Source organism: Lygodium microphyllum, chromosome 7 (assembly GCF_053477565.2).
Source record: "Lygodium microphyllum isolate KBCC chromosome 7, Lygodium_microphyllum_v1.1.10, whole genome shotgun sequence".
Taxonomy (NCBI): Eukaryota; Viridiplantae; Streptophyta; class Polypodiopsida; order Schizaeales; family Lygodiaceae; genus Lygodium; species Lygodium microphyllum.
Genome location: NC_141141.1, coordinates 40,359,334 through 40,383,135, shown reverse-complemented (window position 1 = coordinate 40,383,135; position 23,802 = coordinate 40,359,334). Strand labels below are relative to the sequence as shown.

The window sequence follows — 23,802 nt, the reverse complement described above, 5'->3', positions numbered from 1 at the left end:
TCTTCAAGATTGTTCTTCTGCAGAGCTCCTTCATTACACTGGACCCCTCTAAAGCACAACACTTCTTCTTGCCCTTCTCTGTCAATGTCCTCAGAAATGACCCCAGGGTGAAGACGGAGGACCGGATCGCGAGATTCGTTGCAGAGTATGTACACAATGTCAGCATGAGGTACACATACTGGAATAGGACACAAGGGGCCGACCATTTTTATGTATGCTGTCACTCTGTAGGGGCAGCAGCAGCCTCCATGAGCCCATCCTTTTGCAGAAGAATGCTATCCAGGTGGATTAGATAAAGTGGCTTGCCCAAAAAGAACATGTAAATACCACAGCTAGAGTGTGCAGCATACCTTTGTTTGAGAGAGAACGGAACAAGTGTTTTATCCTTACTGAGCTCACCCTTCTTGCTTTGGTTGAAAGCCTTCTGGTCAGCTGATCACCCATGCTGCTCAAGTAAGGAAATAGTGACCCCCATGCCTCCTGCTTGTACTGCATTGCACAAAGCTCCACCTTGTCTCTGTGCTTTTGTAGCCAGTCTTCTCCCAAGAAGCTCTCGAGCTCGCTACTCTTCGAACGAGTGTAGATGTACCTATGGTTGTTCATGAGGAAGAAGCTTGCAAAGGTTGGGATGGTTGAGAGTAGCTGAGCATTCACAACAACCTGCTTGTCCAGTGTACGCATGATCTCCAACACGCCAGCGTGGAGTAGGTTGGTTATAGAATCTATCATGGGCTTGCCTTCCTTCAAGCTTTGCTCTATGTTAAGCACTCTGCTTATCAAGGGTTTGTAGAAATCACTCAGCAAACACTTGAAGCAATTCACCACATAGCTCACTAGCCTGAGAATTGCACCGCCAGACTTCATCGTGATGTTGCTTGCCTCTTCCTGCACCTGGACATGCAATTTGAAGTCCCAGTCTTCTGGCAGCAGTACTACACTGACTACAGTGTGCATGAGAAGACATCATGCATGAGAGCCAGCCACGTGTCTATTACATCATGCATGAGAGCTAGCCACGTGCCACATGCTTTAACGTAGGCCCCCCACTTAATTGAACAAGAAGGTTCCCCTTATTACACTTAAGCTTATTCCCTATTTGCAAATAATAAATTACCTATACGCTCTAGAGCCCCACTTGGACTCTTCATCACAAGAAAGAGCAAACTTACACCTTCCTCACTCTTCCTATCCTTTTGTTTTCCCTCATTTTTCCTCGATTTTCCAATCCCTTATCTTGGCCTCATACTCACTTATGTGCTCATCAACTAATGCCAATGTTTACAAAATTTGATCCCATCACTTTAAGGAAGTGTTTAGGAAAGATTTCTTCTTTTTAATTGTTTTTAATTGTTTTTAAGGAAGTGTTTGGGAAAGATTGCTTCTTTTTAATTGTTTTTAAGGAAGTGTTTGAGAATAACAAACTAGTATAGACTATGATATCAACTACAAAGTATGGTTTTAAATGTAGCTCTATTGCTAAACTAGTATAGACTATGATATTAACTGCGCAACTAAAATATGTTATTAACGTAAACTATGTTATGGGCCGTTTTTTTGTAGTCTTGGAGTTTTAATTGTGGAGCTCATAATTTCATCAACCTTGGATTGAAGATTGAAGATACTCAAGTAAGGGATGTCTTCTTCTACAAGCACATTAAGAAAATGCACATGTAACTATATTGTGCACATAGTACTGAAGGTTGGCAATTAGTGAATCGTAATACTTATTCTAGACACGCTAAAAATGACGTGCTTGGGATTACGCATTCTTCTCTAGAAAGATCACATCCTAGTGAACCAAGGGACTCAAATGTGCAAGGAGATCATCTTGAGAACCGAAGGCACGAAGAATCATCTCTAATGCATGGTGAAACTAACATAGATGAATTAAATAGACGACATAGGTGGTGTGATTGCCTTGCATATTGTAACGGTGGGAGGAGTGTTGGTCCACAAACTTTTATTAGGCACCAAGAGTTGAAGGCCAAATATGATGCACTAAGTATGCAAATTGGTCTTACTCCTTCTAATGAAAGGCAACATGAACAAGGCAATGATCAAACTATCAATACTTCTATAAGTCCCCCCTTTAGTCATGATAAGAACTCAATTAACCATGTTGAGTCTCCTCAAATAGATCCTTCTATAGACAATCACATATCTATTACTGTGCCATCATTATATCAACAAATTATACAAAACATAATTGAGCTTCAAGCTCTTTGGGATGAGAACCAAATATCAATTAGTGCAGAAGAGAAGATACTCCAATTAATGTTTGGAGACATGGGCAATCCAAGGGCTAGGGCTCAAAGAGTTGAAGAGTGCAAGCCAAGTTTAAGTAAGCTATTAGTGCAACTACTTGATACATGGGATGGAAACCTTGGTGGAGTGAGAGTCCCCACATCTTGGGAGCAACTTGACTCTATGTATCATGGTCTTGGCATGGTCCAACCTGAGCGCTATAGATTTTGCATGGAAAGTAAAAACAATGATCATGAAATTGAACTTCTTACACCTAGTAAAGAAGATTCTTATGCCAAAGATGTAGTCTTGTGTTCTTGCAAACAAAATATGTGAAAAAGAATACTAAAGCGTGATTGTATTGAATGTTGTGAAAAGTGTAAAAAATGCAATAAACCAAGAAGAGAAATGTTAGCTATTGATTATTTACCTCTAAAGAAACAATTAGAGCTTTTAGTGCGATCTAGGACACTTTGTCATGATTTCCTAAGCATGTGGCGTCATAAAACAAGATGGTTAGGGAAAGATATCCATATGCAACCAGAATTCATAAACGAGTTTTGGGATGGAACAAAGTGTCGTGAGTATCAAGATTTTTGGAATCCTGATGCTGAGTATGAGATGGTTGTTGTATGCAACAACCCTACATGTGGGAAAGTATATACAACTTTTCCAAGGTCTTGTTTTTCAATAGTTCTTGAACAAGGTTTTGACCAAGAGATGCAAGACTATAATTTTGTTTGTAAAAAATGTCGACATCTGATGGACCAAAAAACGGGCCGGCACTGGCTCATGCACTAGCCGGGCCTCGTCACTACGCACAAGACAACCCCTCGGCCTCGTGGCCAGGAGCGTCTATCAAAATCTCTGCCTTCCTAAACATTGCGTTTGTAATACGTTGTAGTCCAACTGATCCTAACCCAATATTACTCCTCAGAGGGAGTCCCTTTCACATAGCCAAAAGGCTCGAATCACATACACATGGGGTTCCTCCTACGGCTAAATGCCGTCAACCCTCTGCGACTCTCCTACACCTTGGGGATTGGCCCCTCGATGCGTCGCTCAACATTTAGACATTTCGCACAAAAGTCGCTCAAGGTACCAAATAAGCGTGTCCAGGAATGTACCATTGTCCTTACTTCTCTTTCCCCTAGACCCCACGACTAGCCTACAACATGGGTACCTCACTGCCTCTCATCGTAGGTCAGGTTCCAATAAATCAATTGCAATGCATGTCCAGGAGTTGATCACCGATACTTTTTTAAATTCTTTTCATGCTCTATGCATTTGGTGGATGCCTAGTGCTCAAACATTTAGCAAAACAGTATCGTGCACAAGTGCAAAAACATTCTTTTAATGATTTCCAACTACCGTTCGTGCTTCGTTGCATGGGCCTAGCACCGAGGTGATCCTCGTGCTACTAAGCTCTTAATTTTAATTATCATCAGTCCTAAATGCTATGCATAGAAATCAGAAACTTCCCCATCATTTCACACGGTATTTAGACATATTTCAACTCCTCTACCCTTCCCTGTTTAAATATTGCATCGTTGCATAGGTTTATAGGGTATTTTGACATCATTTTATGTGTAGAAAGAGGAAAAAGACACACTAGAACAAGAAAGTGGGGTTGAACTGAGGCAAATCCTCATGCTTCAGTACCCACAAACATTCACAAACATTGTTCTTATTTATCCTTATTTTTCGGAACCCAAAATGTAATTTTTCCCTATTTTTAGGGTTTTTTCACCATTTTCTTGTATTTTCCCTTATTTTCTTGCATTATTTAATTACTGAAAATAAGAACAGGTTATGGGCTATGGCTCCTACTTCCTTCTTGTAGAAAAATGAAAGTTTAGTTGATGTTCCTATTTACTTTCCCACTTTTATGCCAACAACCATCATTTTCCCTTGTTTTTTCATATTTTTCGTGTTTTAATGTATTATTTTGAACCACAAGATGCATATTTTTCTAATTCTCTGATTATGACCAGCAAGAACTCATGGAAAATAGCAACATAAACAATTTTTAGCCCACATGAACAACATTTTAGCAATCCAAAGCCATAAAATCTCAAATTTCCTTTGAAAATTTTGAATTACCGCTTATTTGCGTGTTTCGGGTTTCATGTCCATGGCTGCAAATTTGGAAATCAGCAGCACTTCATGTCCAGCACAATCACCAATCACCATTTCCAGCCCGTGGAGCAATCCGATCCATGCCGACAAGCCTCCACCATTCTTTCTTCTTCCTCCTTCTTCTCACATGAACTTGCCTTTAGAAGAGAGAGAGGGAGGAGAGAGAAAGACTGAAATCAGAGATCTTCAAAGAGGGCATCATTGCGGGAGTGAAGGGCGGCGATAGAGTCAGCATACAGAGGGTAGATCGGGGGTATGATCGATTAGGTAGGTTGCTTGTAGCCTCCATCCTCCATCTCCCAAGATCATGGCGAAAAAATCGGCGCCTGTTTCTCACGCCTTCTTCTTCCCCATCATGTTTTTTTCCATCCACATTTCATGTGGCATAAAATTTGGGCCCCAAAGGTCACTTGCCCACTTGACCAAATTTTGTCCACCCCTTCGTATCTTGACCGGTTTCTTGGCCATTTCCCCGTCCGGACTCGGAATTGAGCTCTGAAAAATCCTGGGCGTCCGGCTTAGCATCCCGCATTGGCCAGTAGCTCGTGTCAACCCGCACGACTGTCTAAAAAATTATGAAAAATCAACAAGTGTCGCTCGAGCACCTTTAAAGCACTTTGGCGCTTAAAATCGTCCTAGATCGAGCCGCCGCCTTTGACGGTGAATATTTTTCCCTTGATATTCATAATTTTTAGCTATTTTTAAGCACTTCCCGTAACCTAAATTCCGCTCTCATTGGCGACCACGGGATAGGGCGACTCAGCCCGTCGAATCCACGAACATATCTGCACACAAACAACCAAAGAAGCATCAAACTGATACAAAACAACCAAAGAAGCATCAACCAAAGAAGCATCAAACTCAGAGGGAGTCCCTTTTACATAGCCAAAAGGCTCGAATCACATACACATGGGGTTCCTTCTACGGCTAAATGCCGTCAACCCTCTGCGACTCTCCTACACCTTGGGGATTGGCCCCTCGATGCGTCGCTCAACATTTAGACATTTCGCACAAAAGTCGCTCAAGGTACCAAATAAGCGTGTCCAGGAATGTACCATTGTCCTTACTTCTCTTTCCCCTAGACCCCACGACTAGCCTACAACATGGGTACCTCACTGCCTCTCATCGTAGGTCAGGTTCCAATAAATCAATTGCAATGCATGTCTAGGAGCTGATCATCGATACTTTTTTAAATTCTTTTCATGCTCTATGCATTTGGTGGATGCCTAGTGCTCAAACATTTAGCAAAACAGTATCGTGCACAAGTGCAAAAACATTCTTTTAATGATTTCCAACTACCGTTCGTGCTTCGTTGCATGGGCCTAGCACCGAGGTGATCCTCGTGCTACTAAGCTCTTAATTTTAATTATCATCCGTCCTAAATGCTATGCATAGAAATCAGCAACTTCCCCATCATTTCACACGGTATTTAGACATATTTCAACTCCTCTACCCTTCCCCGTTTAAATATTGCATCGTTGCATAGGTTTATAGGGTATTTTGACATCATTTTATGTGTAGAAAGAGGAAAAAGACACACTAGAACAAGAAAGTGGGGTTGAACTGAGGCAAATCCTCATGCTTCAGTACCCACAAACATTCACAAACATTGTTCTTATTTATCCTTATTTTTCGGAATCCAAAATGTATTTTGGTTTTTTCACCATTTTCTTGTATTTTCCCTTATTTTCTTGCATTATTTAATTACTGAAAATTAAGAACAGGTTATGGGCTATGGCCCCTAGTTCCTTCTTGCAGAAAAATGAAAGTTTAGTTGATGTTCCTATTTACTTTCCCACTTTTATGCCAAAAACCATCATTTCCCCTTGTTTTTTCATATTTTTCGTGTTTTAATGTATTATTTTGAACCACAAGATGCATATTTTTCTAATTCTCTGATTATGACCAGCAAGAACTCATGGGAAATAGCAACATAAATAATTTTTAGCCCACATGAACAACATTTTAGCAATCCAAAGCCATAAAATCTCAAATTTCCTTTGAAAATTTTGAATTACCGCGTATTTGCGTGTTTCGGGTTTCATGTCCATGGCTGCAAATTTGGAAATCAATAGCACTTCATGTCTAGCACAATCACCAATCACCATTTCCAGCTTGTGGAGCAATCCGATCCATGCCGGACAAGCCTCCACCATTCTTTCTTCTTCCTCATTCTTCCCACATGAACTTGCCTTTAGAAGAGAGAGAGGGAGGAGAGAGAAAGACTAAAATCAGAGATCTTCAAAGAGGGCATCATTGCGCGAGCGAAGGGCGGCGATAGAGTCAGCATACAGAGGGTAGATTGGGGGTATGATCGATTAGGTAGGTTGCTTGTAGCCTCCATCCTCCATCTCCCAAGATCATGGCGGAAAAATTGGCGCCTGTTTCTCACGCCTTCTTCTTCCCCATCACGTTTTTTTCCATCCACATTTCATGTGGCATAAAATTTGGGCCCCAAAGGTCACTTGCCCACTTGACCAAATTTTGTCCACCCCTTCGTATCTTGACCGGTTTCTTGGCCATTTTCCCGTCCGGACTCAGAATTGAGCTCTGAAAAATCCTGGGCGTCCGGCTTAGCATCCCGCATTGGCCAGTAGCTCGTGTCAACCCGCATGACTGTTTGAAAAATTATGAAAAATCAACAAGTGTCGCTCGGGCACCTTTAAAGCACTTTGGCACTTAAAATCGTCCTAGATCGAGCCGCCGCCTTTGATGGTGAATATTTTTCCCTTGATATTCATAATTTTTAGCTATTTTTAAGCACTTCTCGTCACCTAAATTCCGCTCTCAACATCTCAACAAATGTAAAAGGAAAATGTGTAGAGGTGATCCTCGGAACTTGGCACTTCTTTTACATTGGGATGGCTTCCAAGCCTCTCGTACCACTCAAAAGGTCTGTGATGTGGTGGAAATTAAGGTCCTTAATGGTGGGAAGGGTTCCATATTAGGCATTATTCCTATTTTATTCATACCTTTTAGTTGCTCTAAATTTATTCGTAATACTCATGATGTATTTCAAACGTTTTTAAGACCACTTATTAGTAAGCTACAAGACCTTTACATAAATGGTATGCAAGTGTCATACAACTACCCTGTAGAAAAGATTTTTGAAAATCCAATGGGACAATCAAACTTTTGTGTTGTTAGATTAATGCTAATGATGGTTACAGGGGATCATCCTGTACACACTACAACAGAAACGAGGCATAGATGCGCAAAGTCGGGCGTGTCTATCAGAGCGTCTATAAATGCGTGTAAACCTGTGTGTAAATAGATGCGAATTTTGCGTCTATATATCCGTGCAAATAGACACTAATATAGACGCGCCAGCAGACACAAAATTATTTAACCACCTAAAATTAGCAATTCACATAATTGAGAAACCAAAATTAATAATTATTTAACCACCTGAAATTGATTCTTGAGCATGCACATGTGCGCATGATAAAAACCATAGAATTAAGAATACACATTGAATGATAGAATTAAAAAAATAGAGTTAATAATTACTTTTTCATTGCTCTCTAATGAATGGCAGTTCCTCCAGTTGATAAGCCTGATATAAGTAATTAGCGGCAAGCGACAGAAACCTTACAATTAGTAGCAAGCATTGCAATATGTATCTCGTAATTTCTCTAATATGTACTTGAAGATGATAAAAGATACTTCCTTTTTATTATGGAAAATTCAATGCTTGCTTTAAAATTGACTATTGATTCTTGAGTATGCACGTGTGCGCATGATAAAAAAGCATAGAATTAGGAATACACATTGAATCAATAAGCAAATTAAGTATGTTACAGTGAATGATCCATCTCATCTTCAATGAGATCAGCCCTTGCTAAACTATCTACTTCTAGGTCTATGTTACCAAGAGGTAACGAAACAAATAAGTCTATCCTACTATCAGATGTGTTGCTCTATTGCTCAATAACTTCATCAATATCATCGACAATCACATTATTGTCTTCTTCTGCATTTCCTTGAACATCCTCGCAAGGTTCATCTTGTACTATATCACGCATATCATCCATTATGGTGTCATCATGCACATCATCATTAATTGTTGGATTGTCATCTACTATCTCCATGTCGGTAATATTACCATAGATTGGTTTTGAACGATTAGATATAGGGATGACATACCACCATCGGTTATTGTTTACCATTGGATGATATACAACCTGTATTTGAAAAACAAAAGCAAAAAACTTAAGTACTTATTATATTGTGTATATGTATCGCATGTATACATATAAAAAAATTAGCATTTGCATATATACCTGCTCGCATTGTTGAGGTAGTACTAATGTGTCATTCTTATTTTGGTGAAATTTTGTAGAGTCAATGATTACAAAACCACTTGGATGATGTCTGATTGTGCAATGCTCACCATTTGTTACCACTTCTTTAAACGACTTAACATCCAGTACATATATAAAGAATCGTCTGAAGTCAAGCTTCAGAATATCTTGGATCAAGCCACAATAACCTTCCATGGTACCATTGGCATCCTCGAAGTGAGCAAGGACACCACAATCTTGGGTATTTCTCTTTTCATCTATACGTTGAGTTCGAAGATGTTTACCCTCACACCAAAGTGCATTGAATAATGTGTACTAGTAGTAAAAGATAAAAGATCAAACATGTCAATTATTTATATAAAATAAAACTTATAGAAACAAATTAATTGATAGTATGTCTCACCTTTGATAAGCAACCTCGTGCGTATTCCCACTCTTCTTGAGATATATTAATTTCCTCCTCTTTTTCCATTCTCTCCATTTCCTCATGTAACCAATCTATGTCAATATGACATGGGAGCGCATTTAGATGATCTGGAAATGAGACATTACGTCCATATCTAGTGTGAAATTCTTGTCTTTCGCTTTTTCTTCTTGCCCTTGCTTCATTATATAGTGTCACCCATTTGCTCATAACATCACTATTGAGCACACAAAAACTATTTAACTTACGAAGTTCTTTTTTTGTTAGCACTTTACTCATTCCTTTTCCTTGAGGTACTATAGAGGTCATCCTCAAGTCTTCATCATCTTTCCATAGTCGTGGTTGAGAGGGATCCACTTCAGCAAGATATTCAGAGATATAAACAAGGGATGATTGCACTAACCAACCCTCAGCCATGCTTCCCTCAGGCCGTGCTTTTTGCCTCACAAAATCTTTCAAGGTTTTCATGAAGCACTCAAGAAAAAACATCCACCTTACATGAACTGCCCCACAAAGTGTGATCTCATCAATCAAATGTACGAGTAAATGCAATTGAGTAGTCAAAATGGATCGAGGAAAATTTTCCTCCACCAAACAAACCACCTCAACAGATAATACTCGAGCATCTTGCAATGTGTTTGGATCAATTTCCTTCGAGCTCATGTATCTGTCAAGATGTATTTGAGAATTGTTTATTTTTGTGTAGAAATTCAAAGATATATAATGAAAAAATACAATGTATACACACCTCACAAGCTCTCCCATCTTGTAAATGATATCACATACATCTTTGAAGGCACAATGGGATATGCTAGTAGGAAGTACGAACTGAATGTAAACAATATTCATAGATCAAATGATTAGTTGAGGAAAAAGTCATCATACCCCAAAGTTTACACATAGTTACGCCACTAATTACTATATTCATGGTTAGAGATACCCTTACTTGAATCATTTTGTGCCAATCGTGGGACTTCAAACTAGATAGTTGCTCCACACCTCTTTTCTTTTTCTTTATGAAGGCTCCCTTGAGACATCTCATACATCCTGTGGGTGTTGGAAAGCTATATATTTGTTCCTTCACTATTTTTTCCTCGTTCCTTGACAATATCCAAGGTGCATGGGGTAGCTCAATCTTTCCTCTGGGTCCAATGCGTGGCCAGGCTCGTCTCATGCGACCAATGTTACATAAATCCTCCCTTACATTAACTAAATCACGAGCCCCTATCAAGTGATCCCATAATGTAGATACAACATTTTTGAATATGTGCATGGGGTCCAACAAGTGATTGATCTTGAGTTCAGTCCAGTACGGAAGAAGAAAGAATATAGAGAACCTAACAAACAAACAATATATTATGTAAACAATTCATCATGCTAAATACTTTAAAGTCAATCGAGAGAAATACACTTCTTATCGACTCATGCCGAGTGGAGGGTGGCTGTCGGCATTAATCCATCTCTCCTTCCAATCTCGAATGGTTAGAGATTGTGGAGTCATTTCATTAGTAGGGAGAACATATTTGGGATGGTCAATAGGAAGAAATCGATGATGATTGTCGTAGATAACCTTCTTTAAACGTGCCGGCCTAGAGGAAACTAGATAGGGACCGCAAATAGGACATGCATGATATCCTGACGTGGTTAAACCTGAAAAAACAAGTGAATTAATAAAATGCAATTGATTCAAGTCTTGAATTTCAAATATAGAGTTATATACATGTACTTGAACACTCTTCGTATCTTGGAAAGTCGTGCATGGTCCATGTAAGAAGTTGGGAATAGTTAAAAATGTTGATAATATGCCATGTCACACTGACATTGGTATATAAGGAGATAAGTTGTAATTTTTCATATCTTTTGACAAATCAATACATTTTACAATCTTTCTCTCCCTTCTTGCGCTAAGCTTCCATGGCTTCTTCATCTTTCTTGTCTTTCTCTCTCCAATTCTAGTCTTTCTCTCTCCTCATCACTCTATTTCTCTCTCTTCCTGCAGTCTTTCTCTCTCCTTTGCAGTCTTTCTCTCTCCTCTTTCTCTCTCCTTAGTTCTCTCTCTGACAAGTGGTATCAGAGCTTCAGTCTTTGATCCATTATTTTCTTCCATTTTCACTCCTATTTTCCTATTTCAAAACCAATTTCAAACAAAAATAGTACAAGACAGTGACTAGTGGAGTGCTGCAGGACAAGTACAGTTAGCAAATGACTACATCTGGAGATATCCAAGGTCAGATATGGCGGGTAAAGGCTTAAATGGCTGGATGTCATCAAATATTATGCAAAATTGAAGGTAACTAGGGTAAAGGATGGTTAACCGGGCCTAGTTTGGAAACAAACTATGGTTACTTGGAAAAGAGGGGTTTCTCTTTCCCCTTTCTTGGAGTTTCCTGCAGGTTTCATGGAAGATCAGCCCTAAAGATTTGTTCATTTCTCTCAAACCCCTGAGTTTCTTGGCCGACAATCACCTGGAATAGCTTCCTTGCTTCAATACCTACAGGATGAATACTTAATGGCTTTGATCCCAAGTGGAGTAGCAAGCTGGGAGTATGTTGTCATGTGACCTGTGCCAAGCTTCCCTCTTCATTTACAAGCCCTCCTTCTCTCTTGGAAACCCTACTGTTCTTGGAGTTGAAGATTTCAAAGATTTGAAGCCCTTTTGAGCTCCTCCTTCCACAGTTGCTTCAGTTTTTCCTCTTGGATATGAACCAATGGCCTTGAGGGTAGAAATGGCCTCCTCACTTTGATTACTCACTAGCTTCAAGCCTTTGTGCAAGAATTGCATTAGCGGAAGAATATTTTTCGAGCCAGGATTTGAGATCATTCACTGTAAGATCATGCTCAGAGCCGCTTTCTGCGGTAGCTGGAGGAGCGAGCTACTGAGAATGAGGCTCCCGTTCTTGCTCCATATTATCGGAACCAACCATTGCAGAAATACGATGAAAGGAGAGGTGACACAGAGGTATTTCATTCTTGGAGGTATTTGATTCTCGATTCTTTCTGCACTTCCATGGTGTCGAAATTCGTCCTTTCCTTCTGCCATTAATAGGAGCAAACTGGATCATGGCAACCTCTAGACCAATATTCACATGACCTACAAAGCATTTAAGCAGTGCTTAATTAGTTCACACGAAGCTGCTGTTGATGAGAGTTACGGCGGCAGTACTACTGGAAATCTTCCACTTCCATGATGCTGCCATGATCAATATCATCTATACTACTTTTGTGCAAAGACAACATGAACATCGCAAGGAGGCAAATGCCATCCAGAAGCTTCACAGGCGAACCATCTCCTCCTCTTTCATACAATGGTCCAGGTTTTTGACCCTTCCAGTTGGAGTTCTCAGATTTACCATCTTCTCCCACACTTTCTTCCACGCCAGTATTCCCTGACCCATGAATGCCCAAGGAGGAATGACTCATGAGCTGCAAGGGCCCAGCATGTGAATTTTGAGAATGTGCCGGAACAGATCGCTGCTTGCGGTACGAATGCACCTTTGGACCAGACGAACATATTTGAGGATGCAGCTCCAGTGAAAGTGGTGTCTGGCAAGATTGAGGATCCCTTGCAGAGCTATAGAGTGTTCGCAGTGCCCTGCTGGAGATCATCGCACAACAGAGAGGGCACTTCTTTAAGTAATCATTTTATCTGTTCCTCATCGCCCATGGCTAGATAGTGCAGAATGCAGGCAAAACAGAATATATGACCACACAATGTGATTTGGGGACAAACTGGGGTGCTTCCAAGCAAATGGGGTATTGAATGGGATGAGAAGCAGACACACTAATAGCTGCAACATCTTCCCACTCTAGCATTTTGTCATGATCAGATGCATTGACCAGAAACCTAAAGTTGGCCTGCAAAAAAAAAAACAATTCTTCATTGTACGGTTGCACTTTAAGAGGCCTGCGAATAAAGGGGGTTCTGGCTGCTAGAGGCTGCACAATTGGATCATACTGGAAGTTTAGTAAATGATTTGCATTCAAGAAAAAGTGCAGGGAATGAAGCAACTGCTGTCATGGTATCAGTGTGCTGCTGGCATACTTCTTAATTAGAGCATACAGCTTGGGCACGACTACCTGATAATTTCCTGGAGTGCCTTATTGTTTCTGGATTGGATTTGAAGCTACCTTGTTTCTCTGAAAAATCTTGCATCAAGTTTTCTTCCAAGTTCTCACCATCATGAAAGCCAGCACCAACCTCCTTGCCATCATCTTCATCTAGCAATCCAAATGGTTCTGTCCCAACAACAGATAGCAAATGGTCCATATCATTCCAGTCTCCAGCGTAGTAGTGTACATCAGGAGAGAATTGTTTTACTTTTGTTGGTTTTTGTCCAGAGTCACTAAGAGACTGCCGTGACCAGGCCATGTCAAGGTTGGCAGACACATTTGGAATTGTAAGACTCCTAAGCACTTCCACATTGAAATCTTGAAAATGCACAGTTGAAGCCCCCTTAAGGCAAGCATAGATGCCTAGCAGGCCGTGTACAGCTGGCATCATCTTCACCGGCTTCACCAGTTCGAATACAAGATATCTTTGTCGACATTACCCTTGGCTGGTCTGGAATTCAAAGCCTTTGCTGAGCAAGAGTGAGGCTTAACTTTCATAGAAGGAACATGAACTTTGGCAGACCCATCTTTACATTGCGACTCCAACAATCCCAGATGTCAAGCTACAGTCACAATAAGAGTTATACTAGCACCAAGACATATTGCATCATTCTCAACAGTCGTATCAATGCCATCTTCATCACTGGTGCTAATGCCTGCATCTGAAGGCCCATCATTAACTAGTCCAGCATTACCCTGGTGGCAGGTGCTCTGCTGTTGTGGGATATGTTCTCTTGACTCCAATGCCAGCTTCTGCATAATCACGTGCAAGTGGAGCATATGCATACCCTCGTTCTGGTCTTTGGGCATACACCTCATTCCGTAAGCAGATAATGTCCTTGAAAGATCTGTCCTGGCAAGAGTTGTGGGTGAATTGATGTTCTTTGTTCCTTGGTCAACATTCTCTTCCAATGACAATCTCATCTTCTTTGATGGCGCATGTAGTTCTGTCAAAGATTCAACAGATCTTCACATAAACAGCTACTATGTCTAAGATAGGTGTTTCTGTGCCCTTATCACAGCTGATGCACTCAACAAGCCATCAGATGCAGTAAGGTTGTATCTCTCTAGAGCAACTCTTATTGTGGTCCCTCCAAATCTGGTGGAACATTGGAGGAATCAGATTATAAGGCACACAAAGTTTGATTAGTTATGGATATGTGTATTGATCGATCAGAAAAAAAAAAAAGCTCTCAAGGTTCAGGATCTTGCATGGAATTTTGATATTGTCATAACCACATTTTCTTGTCAGTGAACCCCCTTGCCTCCTCTGTGCCCGGCTGCCCGACAGAAGGCACAGACAACACAGTAGTTGGCTGGTTGCACATCCCTTTCGGTAGTAAGGATCAGTTGGGCTATTTGTAGAGCACTTCTTGGATGTATCAAGGATGTATTTGCAAGGTTTTTGCATGTCTAATCAGTGTTCTTACTGATCTTAAGTGCCTTACAACTTTCCCTAGACGAAAGGTAATGATTACAAGGCAAAATAGGGTCATTACAGTGCTAAACAGGGTGCAGTCCAAACAGGGACAGATTTGGAAAAGTTGCTACAGAAATTAGTAGCATCATTCTAACGACAAAGTAACAATTGGAAGTGATACTAGACATCATAAACTTCAAGTGGAGCCATTAAACGTCTCATTTGGACACATATTTCTCGAGCTAGAGCCTATTTGGTACCGACAGTTCACTAGCAGTTTACTGTGGACAGTTCTGGAAATTCTTAAACAAAGAGGGGTATTGCTACTCCTAAATTCAAACCAGGATTTCTACTTGATACTAGACATCCTAACCTTCGAGTCAAGCTATCATACACCACTTGTCAGAGAGAGAACTAGGGAGAGAGAAAGAGGAGAGAGAAAGACTGCAAAGGAGAGAGAAAGACTGCAGGAAGAGAGAGAAATAGAGTGACGAGGAGAGAGAAAGACTAGAATTGGAGAGAGAAATACAAGAAAGATGAAGAAGCCATGGAATCTTAGAGCAAGAAGGGAGAGAAAGATTGTAAAATGTATTGATTTGTCAAAAGATATGAAAAATTACAACTTATCTCCTTATATACCAATGTCAGTGTGACATGGCATATTATCAACATTTTTAACTATTCCCAACTTCTTACAATCCATCCCTTCCCAGTATTGCTACTCCTAAATTCAAAGCAGGATTTCTACTTGATACTAGACATCCTAACCTTCGAGTCAAGCTATCATACACCTTATTTGGACTTCTATTTTTCAAGGAACAGCATATCTCTTCAACTTGACTGCAATGGCAACAGCTAAGAACAATAGCTCCAGCTCTAGTGAACAACGTTGGCTTTAAATATAGGCTAAAATGGACAAACTTGGACAAGGTTGGCTTCAAACAGAGGCTAAAATGGACAAACGTAGACAAGATCAGCTTCAAAGAAAAGCTAATATTGACAAACTTGTAGTTTCGATTCAACAGTGTATTGCTCTTATGGAAAAAACAGTAGGACCTGAATCAAATGCTTATGCTCATGGCCAGCATCTATATGCTGATGGTACACTTGGATCAAATGCTTATGCTTATGGACAACATGTATATGCTGATGAGTATCATTCCATTGAACCTTGGCAGCAGAATGGTTATTATGGTCAACATGCTTATGCTTATGAGCATCCATCTCTTCAACAAAATAGTTCTTATGGATGTGACAGAAATGGTTATGCTTATCAGTACACTTCTAGCTTTGATCAACAGCAAGCAAGTGATTATGACCAATGATGTGGGACTAATGATCAAAGGCAACATGCTTATGAATGTGGGCAGCAAACATCAGTGGAAGCAATTGCATATGCTCAATCTAACTGTCCCTTTGATGAGCAGCAGGGCTATGATCACCATATGGAGTATGGACAGCCATCTGTTGTACATGATGAGCATGGACAGCTATCTGTTGTACATGATGAGCATGGACAGCCATCTGTTGTACATGTTGAGCATGGACAGCCATCTGTTATACATGAACAGCAAGATGACTATGAGCAGCATGTCAAAACTATCATAGAGCTGACCAATGGTGATGAACAGGTGTGTAAATTGCTATCTAAAGCTAAACGTTTTAGACACCTTACTAGTGATACAATATGGGAATTGCATGCTACGGGCTTATGCTATCGTTGTGCTAAGCCACTATCTTGTAATCACCAAGCCACATGTAGAGCAAAGTCTGCCAAAATAATCTTGCTATTTGAATATTATGATGTAAATGATGAAGAACATCTTGTTGAGGACCATTCTGGTATGAGTCCACAACAAGAAGTTCAACAACAACAAGTTCAACAACAAGAAGTTCAGTTCAAGAAGGCAGATTATGGACATCATGTAGATTTGGAGGACCATCATACAATGGAGACTTTGTTAGTGAGTACCATCATAATGATTATATTTCCAGCAGTATTTGATTTCGATCTTATGAAAGTTGATCCAATGCATGGCAAAGATACAACTTTTCCTTTTGATCCGGGAGGCTACAGGTTGATTTTGATTTCTTGTATAGATTAGTACTACTATTGAGTATTAGGTAATCTTTTCCTTTATCCCTTGTAATGCTGTATAGAGTAGTACTCTGTTCTATCCATCTCCTCTTTAGCTTGTTTCTAGGTTTGTTTTTTAGGACAAAAACTTTTGGGAAGGGATGGATTGTAAGAAGTTGGGAATAGTTAAAAATGTTGATAATATGCCATGTCACACTGACATTGGTATATAAGGAGATAAGTTGTAAATTTTCATATCTTTTGACAAATCAATACATTTTACAATCTTTCTCTCCCTTCTTGCTCTAAGCTTCCATGGCTTCTTCATCTTTCTTGTCTTTCTCTCTCCAATTCTAGTCTTTCTCTCTCCTCGTCACTCTATTTCTCTCTCTTCTTGCAGTCTTTCTCTCTCCTTTGCAGTCTTTCTCTCTCCTCTTTCTCTCTCCTTAGTTCTCTCTCTAACAGTCCACAACAACATGGCCTTCAATGTGAAATCTCTAGAGGATGTAGATGCACTTGTATCTTGCACCTCAATACCTTCCCATAACAATTCTAACTCTTCAATCAAAGGCTCTAAGTAAATGTCCATGTTTTTTACCTTGTGCTTTCCAGGAATCAGAAGAGACAACATCACATGTCTCTTTTTAATTGCCATGGATGGAGGAATATTATAGTTCACCAATACCACTGGCCATACACTGTATGATGTGCTTTTGATGCCAAATGGATTGATTCCATCCATACCTAAATCAAATCTCAAATTTCTTGGCTCTTCTTTGAAAATGGGCCACAAATTATCTATATGTTGCCATGCGGTTGTGTCTACAGGGATCCTCCATTTTCCATCACTTGAACGATGACTAGCATGCCATGACATGAGCTTTCCAATAGACTTACACTTGAACATAAGTTTTATATGTGGAACAATCGGAAAATGTCGCAAAACCTTACGAGGCACATCCATTGACTTCATCTCCACTTCGTATCTTGATTCGCCACAGACAGGACACTCTCGTGCGAACTCATAAATCCCACGAAATAAGACACAATCATTGACACATGCATGGATCTTGACATAATCGAGGCCTCCTAGAGATGTCAAGTAATGTCTTGCTTGCTCTCTCTTAGTTGGCAATTTGTTTCCTTTGGAAAACCTACATATATTTTTAAAAGTGAGTTAAAAAACCACCAACATATATTTCTATCTGATTTCAAAATAGAATTAACAATTAATATTATGATTCATATATAAGCCAATCTGAATTGATACCTACTTCAATAACGCATCCAAACTGACATTACTCCATCCATAAATTGTTTGCAATTTCTGTCTATATTCGCGTATATACTCACGTCTATCTGAAAAATAGACACACATATACACGCGAAAATAGATGCACATGTCAAAATTCAAACCATACTTAAATCATTTCTTTTCAAACTGCGCCTTTCCTTTCTTGCGTTTTTTGCAGTTCTGAAGCTTGAGTTTAGCCGACATGCAGTCTCTTCATGCCTCACCTAGTCTTTTCATGCCTCACCTCCTCATGACTCACCTCTTCTTTCATTTCAAACACGCAAGAAGGGAAAAAGGAAAGCCAAGGAGAGGAAGAAAGAGAGAACAAGAAAGAGGAGAATAAGAAGAAGCAGCAAGCAAGCAAACAAGCACCAAGGGAGGGTAACTTACCAAGGAGAGGAAGAAGAAGAAGGAGAAGCGCCACCACCCGCTACACCAAACACCCAAGGTGAGTCTCTCTCTCTCTCTCTCTCTTTGTTTCTCTCTTCCTCTCTCTACTCTGTCTTTGTATTTAGGATTTGTGATTTCATTATGTATTGCATTATGTAAATCGTCAATGGCGGTCGTCGGTCTAATATCGGCTGACCGAGCATGTCTACATCTCAGTGTAGACGCAGACATAGACGCGAAAAAATGTTTCCTCTCAGAGCGTTTGAGGGCGCATCTTAGAGCGTGTGTGCTGGTGCGTGTGCTCTGTAATGTACACGCGATGATACACGTGCTTGACAGAAGGTTGACCTTCAATGTACACGCGATTATAGATGCTTGTTGACAAAAGGTTGACCTTCAATGTACACGCGATTATAGACGCACATTGACCTAGGATGCGCGTCTGACAGCGTGTCTGTGATGTATGAAAGATGCGCAGATAGATGCGCTGGACAGAGATAGATGCGCAGAGGGCAGTCGACAGAGAGGGAGGAGGGAGAGTCGAGGGGGAGGAAGAGGGTTGTGTGGGGGTTGCCTAGGAGGTGGCGAGTGATCACCCTCACCAGTAGATCATGTAGAGGAGGTTGTATGCCATTACTATAGAGTTACAGATACTGGTGGCATCTTTCATGATGATGAGGGAAGGGATGTAATGGCGTACATGAGAAGTGTCGTGCATGCGACGTATAAAGATTGTTTCATTGTCTTCAAATTAGAAAAGTGGCTTGTGGCAGGACGTGTTGAGGGTAGTCCATAGGAGGTACCCAAATCTTGAGGGTCAGCGATTCTCGGATGATTGGGGACGTACAAAAGTGAGGGATATGCTTCACAACAAAAGATCCCACCTCATGACACGGGCCAGGGACTCACTGCGGAGGCTGGAGGAGGGGCGTGGAGCCTACAGCCAACCACCTATGTGCCACCGCGTAGAGTGGAAGAAAGCCAAGAAGAAAGCAGCTGAGAAAGTGAAGAGTCGCCAGTACGCAGAGGCACGACGGATCCAAATGGAAACCATAGGATCGTCGCATTACGGATCCGACGGGGCAGAGAGTCGTGGGAGACAGAGTTTGTAAGTATATTTTGATTTCTAGTTTTTTTAAATTTATATTTCTTTCAATTCTTTATATATTTTAGTCTAATATATTGTGACGTCTAATTGTTTGTATATCTCTAGATGTTTTGCAGACTACCATCGTTGGTAGGACACCTACCCCTAGAGAGGTAGGTTACCATCGAGGCCATAACCGCGCAGCGACATGGCTTCACTTTTATGAGGAGGGTCTCATCACTGAGGACCAATACAACCGGGCTATGAGGATTCGACAGCCAGAGGAGGTATGTTTTTTTTACTTTCATATTAAAAGTATAACTAATTATAACTTTTTCTCCACCTTGTCTATGTAAGCAACCCTGATCTTTTGTGTAAGTAGGCGAACCCGGATGTGGAGCATAGTGAGGAGGGGGATAGCGACGCTAGTAGCCATGGTGGTACTAGCGAGGATGTTTCCTCTTCAGATTCGTAGAGGAGCACCATACCTCCTCATGAGGCCTTCTTTTCTTGTATATGTATGGTATCTCTTTGAGCCTACTACTTGCGGCCACACTTTAGGTCGCAAGCACTTAAACTTCCCTTGTAAATGCTTTGATATATAATGAATACATGGACTTTTATTTTCAATTCTCGTGCCCGTAAGATACATTGTCTTTTTCCCAAATACACAATCTGATGTATGGGAGGGGAAAAAAAAACCAGAGTGCATGTGTTGCTCTCTGGTTTTTTTTTTCCAGTTCTGTTTTGTGCGTCTATCAGAGCGTCTAAATTACAGATAATTTGTGTTTATTCGCGCGTCTATAATGCAGACTACACACGCTTATACACGCACTTCACAATTCAAATTAAAAAAAGAAATTAAATATCTTTTTTTTTAAAATGACATTTTTTGTTTTCCGTTCGCGTCTATCAGTGCTTGTAAAAGCGCGTTTACCAGCGTGTCTATATGCACGTGTATATGTGCATCTATTGTGCATCTATTTGTGCGTGCAAATTTGTTGATACATGCGATTATAGACGCGAAATGATACACGCGCAAATAGACGGGCAGATAGACGCGCCGGTAAGTTTTTCTCTGTATTCAAAAATCGCGTCTAAATGTGCATCTATGAGGCCTTTTTGTTGTAGTGACAATGCAAAATAGAATCCTTCAAAGATGTTGGGCAATTCTTTTGTCGTAGAGACAAAGCCCAAGCTACTCTTGATACTAGTAATTGCTCATTCCAAGGACGTTACCTTTATGATGGTAGTCGATATCAAGCAAGATATCCTCCAACCCAATGGTCCATAGGTGAAATGATTGATGCCCTATCAAGTTCAAAGAGGGGCGCATCCACACAAGCTGAAAAGGATGGAAAACTAAAGCTTGCAGGATTAGTTAGAGAGTCTATTCTATGGAAACTGTATGATTTGTATGGTTTTAACTTGTCAATAGACTTGGTATATGATGTGATGCATGTGTTATCTCTAAATATATTTCAAAAATACATACGAGTACTCATGAGAGCCATGTCCAATGAAAAGAAAAAGATGATAGATTTTTGTTGTGAAAATGCTGATAAGCTGTCTCCACCCTCTATGCGTCATGGACGGTGGTCTCGTAATCCAAGTAAGTACAATGAAAGCTTTAAGGCCGAAGAGAACCAAAAGTTCATCCAATGGTGCTTACCATATATTTTAGGTATAGTTGATGAGATACCAAAGTCAATTTTGAACCTAGGTTTGTTGCTCATAGATATTGCACATGCCTTCTATAGTTATAGTCGATGTATTAGTTGGTCAAAAGAATGTTTAGGTGTTGTACGTACTTTGTTTTCTGCTTGGAGATTTCGAAAGGAATAAGCCTTTGGTGCTACTTCTTCTCCCTTAGAACACATTGCAAGAAATGGAGAACTACTAGATGACATATTGAGACATGGATCGCATGATGTGTATTGGTGTTGTGACTTTGAGCGAATGGTAGTATTATATATAGCGGTAAAGACTAATAATCGCTTTAATGAAATATCTTATGTAAATTATTATAAGAGGACATTCTTCACTTCAATATTTAAGTTATTAGAAATGGAAGTAGATGGGCTTTTGCCACATGAAAGAATGCTTATCCAAGTACATGCCTGTCTTATTTTACCTAATGGTTATGCTTTCACTGATTACCAGACACCGTGTTGTTATTCATTTCATGAGAATGGCATTGTGGAGGTTTCTTCAATTGAGAAGGCAAAGGAGATGTGAAAACTTTTTGAAAGAGATGATTCCCAATATCCTTGTAACATAATGATGCGTGAAAAATGCATTTCAATCACAAAAAAGAGAAGAGAACGTAGGCCCCTTTCATCAGAAGAACAAAAATATATTATGCAATTTCTTGGTCTTCAAGAGAATGCACTAGTAGGACATCTAGTTACCACATATAAAAGAATTCTTTATAATGGAGAAATATACAAGATCGTAGATGACGTCGTGGTAAAAACTGACACTTTTTGTAGTACATTAGAAAGTATAGGTCATTGGAAAGCAAGACTCACTAATTTTTTTTCCATTCAATGGGATGGAGAGTATTACACTTTTTTTAGTGGAGAATATTACAAGCAATGCATAATTGTAAAAGAAAATGAAGAATTCTTACTTATAGATCCAATCATGGGAATGAGTGTACTACAAACTCAACGACTTCCATTTACATGGGATCGCATAAGACCATTGAGTTCTTTATTGCATAAGTTTGTTCCTTTACCTTTATATAATAGACTTGTTGCATATGAGGTAAAAGATCTAATTCAAAGAATAAGATTATTACAAATAGGGGCAATTGGTTTTATATCTCCTTGGTTGGAAAAATATGATATTGTGTTGGCAAGAAAACATGATGATATGGATGGGGAGTACATTCATGCAATGATAATAGAGGTAAATTATGAAAAAAAAAGGTGCAAATTGTCATAGTTGAAGTGTGATCATAATAGAAGTACATGGAGAATTGATATTGATGAAGATATTTGGAGGGATTGGAACTTGTGTAGCATGGTAATGTCAAACTTTGAAGTTACAAAGAGAAGGAGAGTAACATTATCAATTGGAGATTCTATAGATGTTCCAATAATGTGGAGATCACGTGATGTAACTTGACTACTTGAGAGAGAGTGTGTGTGTGTGTTGCATTCTTGGAGATCCAAATGGGTGCTAGTAGTATTGGTCATAATGGACATCATTATTTGATTGCCATCCCATTGTGTATATCATAATGCTTTATCTATGGGTGTTTGTATATTAGGACGGTATCTCGTGGATATAGCTCATGTTGTGTCTCAAGTATAGGTAGTTGGACCTTTGTGTGTATGTGTGTATGTGTGCATGTGTGATTATTAAAGAATAAGAAAATTTCTTGCTTGAAGAAGATTAATGTATGGATATAATCTCTTGTTTGAGGAATACTAGCATATAAAGTTGTAAATTTGATTTTAGCTTGTATCTTGTTTGATTTTAGCTTGTCTCATGGTTGGTATAGTTGTATATTGTATTGTTGTATGGTGTTTTTCTTTAAAAATTAAAAGCCCATAAAAATCATTGAGAGAGAGAGAGAAAAAGTGAGTGCGATCATTGTTGTATCCTTTTTATATGATTGATTGATTCTTTATTGGTTGAATATTAACATAGTTTCTTGATTTAATTTTAGCTTGTCTCATAGCCTCCCCAAGTCAACAAACTCTAGATTCAATGATGCAAACTATCATCAATTTGCAAAAAACAATTGAGGAACTAAAATCAAAGAATGATAGTTCTGAACAAATAGTGAGCATGAGCAACCCAGTTTCAATACAAAGTAAAAGAGTCTAGTTGCCATCTCAAAAGCAAATCAAGAGTATACAAATAGGGGATGTATCTCTGATGAAGACTCCTACATATGACCAGATTTTCAAACCACCTAAAAGAATTAGTTAAGAAGACCAAGATGAGTTTGGAAAACCATTTTTACTAAAATACTATCGAGATACGCAAAATGTTAGGTATTGTGCTAATCACAGAAAAGTGTATAATTGGGTCAAGAGCCATGAGATTGGCAATGATTTGTGGTTTCACAAAAATAAAGATGAAAAACATAGAATTTTAGAGATCATAGATCAAAACTATGATCAAATTTTACCCCTTGAGTTTCCTAGTGCTACTTACCTTTGGAAAAAGAATGATGTATATCTGTACTATCTTTTTGTTGCTCAAAATCTCAGAAAGAAACTCAAGAGGAAAAGATCATCTTTGGTGGATATATCTTTGGTAAGCATACTTATTTATCAAAATTTTCTTACCATAGA

At 39.5% G+C, this 23,802-nt stretch overlaps 1 pseudogene; it reads left to right on the top strand.

Moving 5' to 3' along the window:
- The first annotated feature begins 2,286 nt into the window (after positions 1-2,286).
- LOC148033377 (uncharacterized) lies at positions 2,287-12,217 on the top strand (annotated as a pseudogene).
- The last annotated feature ends 11,585 nt before the right edge of the window (positions 12,218-23,802 follow it).